We start from the raw sequence: 3,357 nt of genomic DNA, 5'->3' as shown, positions 1-3,357 counted from the left end.
GGAAGGAGAGGGAGCGGAGGGTGTGAGCCAGAGCGGGGCCACCTAAGCTCAGGGGGGTGGCGTGAAAGTGAGGGAGAAGCAGGAATGGGGTGGGTGGTGTGGTTGAATGTTCCAGACGCAGGAGTCAGCTTGAAAGCTCACAGGTTAAAAAAAACCCACAAAAATGTGTGACACATTTGAGTGAATGAAAGCAGCTCAGAATGGCTCATATAAAGTAGGTGGAGTGTCACAGGAAAGGCAAGAAGGTTAGCTCTCCCACTGACAAGGATGGAAGAAACCCTTGGACCCGACAACTCGCGTATGGTCAAAGCATTGCCACCTATTTTGTGGCATCTAACCATTGTTTTTAAATGAAAATAGAAACATACATACAGAGAACAGGTTAGTGGCTACCAGAGGGGTTCCATTGTGTGGTGACACATGGAAACTAAGATTTTGGTGGTGAGCAAGCCGGTCCCCTCACTTCATGGCAAACAGATGGGGAAGCAGTGGAAACAGCTGCAGACTTTATTTTGGGGGGGGGGGGCCAAAATCACTGCAGATGGTGATGAAGCCATGAAATTAAGACACTTGCTCCTTGGAAGAAAAGTTATGACCAACCTAGACAGCATATTAAAAGCAGAGACATTACTTTGCCGACAAAGGTCTGTCTAGTCAGAGCTATAGTTTTTCCAGTAGTCATGTATGGATGTGAGAGTTGGACTATAAAGAAAGCTGAGGGCTGAAGAATTGATGCTTTTGAACTGTGGTGTTGGAGAAGACTCTTGAGAGTCTCTTGGACTGCAAGGAGATCCAACCAGTCCATCCTAAAGGAGATCAGTCCTGGGTGTTCATTGGAAGGACTGATGTTGAAGCTGAAACTCCAAAACTTTGGCCACCTGATGCAAAGAACTGATTCATTTGAAAAGATCCTGATGCTGGGAAAGATTGAAGGCAGGAGGAGAAGGGGACAACAGAGGATGAGATGGTTGGATGGCATCACCGAGTCAATGGACATGGGTTTGGGTGGACTCCGGGAGTTGGTGATGGACAGGGAGGCCTGGCGTGCTGCGGTTCATGAGGTCACAAAGAGTTAGACATGGCTGAGTGACTGAACTCAACTGAACTGAAGGTGTAATGTATACAGAAGTAGAAATAGAATGTATACATAAATCTTATATACTATTATAAACCAATGTTACCTCAATAATAAAATGAAAAAAAGAAGCAGGCGGACTAGAAGGACATCAGTTCAGTTACTGGAGGTTTATTACGTACCAGGCATGATTGTAAGCAGTTCTAGGTGCTAACTGATTTAGTCCTTGTAACAATCTGAAGAGGAGGCAATATTGTTGGGAGGCATGGCTCCCTGGGAAGATAGAGATTGTTTCTCCTCCAGAGCAGAGGCAGGTTTGTTTATTTTATTTTTCTATTATAATAAAGGATTATGTCCCCTGCCAGACCAAAGTTTTGGCAGATTTGCTCACAGCCATTTCAAGAGTTAGGACTTCAGCTCAGGGTTTTCAGCTGTGATACAAATGCCCCACATGTGCAGCATCTACCTGGCTTTGCATCGCCGCACCCTGGGGATCTTGGAGGATAAGGGGAACCAATTCAAACATGAAGTTCATGTCATCTGCTGTGCTGGGAATGATAGAGCCCTTTCCTCTGACCTGAGAGTCTTGTGTCTTCTGCCAGCATCCATGGAAGAGAGGCAAGCTGGCTGGTGAGTAGGGTAAATTCCCAGACTGTTCGGAGTTCTTAACAAAATTTTCTTCTTCTGGAGGAGGAGAAACAGACACAGAGAACTCAAGTACTTTATCCAAAGTCACAAAGCTGTTTTGCGAGCTAAAACATGAACCGCGTAGACCAGCTCCAGAGCCTGAGGCTTCACCTACAGTGACGAAACTGAAAGAGCTACATCCACAGGAGTTTGTCAGCCACGCTAGAGGTTAAATACATCGTAAGATCAAGAAGCAGTCTATTAATTTGGGTGGGCTGGCTACTGTAACAGGCAGATGTCAATATGCATTTTGGCTCAAACTCAACAGAAAATGATTCCTTGCTCATGTGATAGTTTGAAGCAGAAGAATCTGGTCAGTGGGCAGCTGTGTTCCACATGGTATTTCAGGAACTCAACTCCTTCCATCTTGTGGCTCCCTAGGGTCTCATCTGTTTCCAGCCAGAAGAGATGAGAAGAGAGGATGGTAAACCACATTTATTTCTTAAAATCCATGGCCCAGGGGCTTCCCTGGAGGTCCAGTGGTTAAGACTCCGTGTTTCCAATGCAGGGGGCCTGGGTTCAATTCCTGGTTGGAGAACTAATCCTATATGCTATGGGGGCAGGACAAAAATAAATAAATGTAAAAGGAAAGGTTTGAATTTCACAGAGAGCTTATTATTCATGGTAATACAGATAATTTTTTTTTTTAATCCATGGCCCAGCGGTGACTGGCACCATGTTTACCAACATTCCATTGTCAAGAACTAACCACATGGTCACACCAGGAAACAAAGGAGCCTGGCAGAGGCACCCTAATTCAAACCTCACCCTACTGAAAAGAGCATACACCCCGGAGCACAGCCATTGCTCTGCGCCACAGAGTCACTCAGAGCCTGAAACAAGAAGGATAGCAGGTTAGACTGAAACAGTAGATTTGAAGGAAGAGAAAAGACAGCAGACAGGAAAGAAGCCAGGGATGTGTTATAGTAATCTAGGTGAAACTGGTGGAATAAAGCAAGCAGGAGAAAATGAGGAGGAAGGTGGGTCGTAGAGGAAATCAGGAACTATTCAGAAGGTGAACTCTACAGGATGCTCTCTATTCAGAAGGTGAAATCTACAGGATGCTCTCTCTCCTCTAAAGCTACCTCCATGTTCTTACCTAACCATGTGTTTGCTGGCCTGTTTTGATCTTGTCCTTGACTCTACTCCTGGTTGTAAATTCACAGCCTAATAATAAATGTCAGAGGGGGAAGGAGGGAAGAGTTAGAGTTAATACAAAAAAAAAAAAAAAAGAAAATTCAAATTAAACACTTCTATGCAGATCTGCACACTCTCACAGAGACACACTCCAGACCCAGAATCACCCTCTCTCCACAGTCCCATGGAGAGGGAGAGGTGAGCAGCAAATAATTTATTTGTGAATAATCTATGCTTATTTAGGGAACACTTTAGTGTGTGTGGGTGTGTGAAGGGATCTGTGTTCTAGGTCTTTATCATAAAGATATACAGACTACGGAGACTGCACACGGCATAAAATGCAGATGAGATTTCCCAAGAAGCCAACTCTAATATAGAGATTGGCACATAGGAAAGTTTGTTTGGGAAGGACTGCTCCAGGAGTCATTGCCTACCAAGGCATGGAGGCAGAAACTGGT

At 44.7% G+C, this 3,357-nt stretch overlaps 1 non-coding gene across 1 annotated transcript; it reads left to right on the top strand.

Annotated features, from left to right (window-relative positions):
- Positions 1-223: 223 nt before the first annotated feature.
- On the top strand, positions 224-349 carry LOC129620280 (U6atac minor spliceosomal RNA). The gene has a single exon (XR_008698473.1). It is a non-coding gene; the product is annotated as a U6atac minor spliceosomal RNA (small nuclear RNA).
- The last annotated feature ends 3,008 nt before the right edge of the window (positions 350-3,357 follow it).

Source organism: Bubalus kerabau, chromosome 9, assembly GCF_029407905.1.
Source record: "Bubalus kerabau isolate K-KA32 ecotype Philippines breed swamp buffalo chromosome 9, PCC_UOA_SB_1v2, whole genome shotgun sequence".
Taxonomy (NCBI): domain Eukaryota; kingdom Metazoa; phylum Chordata; class Mammalia; order Artiodactyla; family Bovidae; genus Bubalus; species Bubalus kerabau.
The sequence above is the reverse complement of the archived record's forward strand: the minus strand, read 5'-3'. Positions and strand labels throughout refer to the sequence as shown.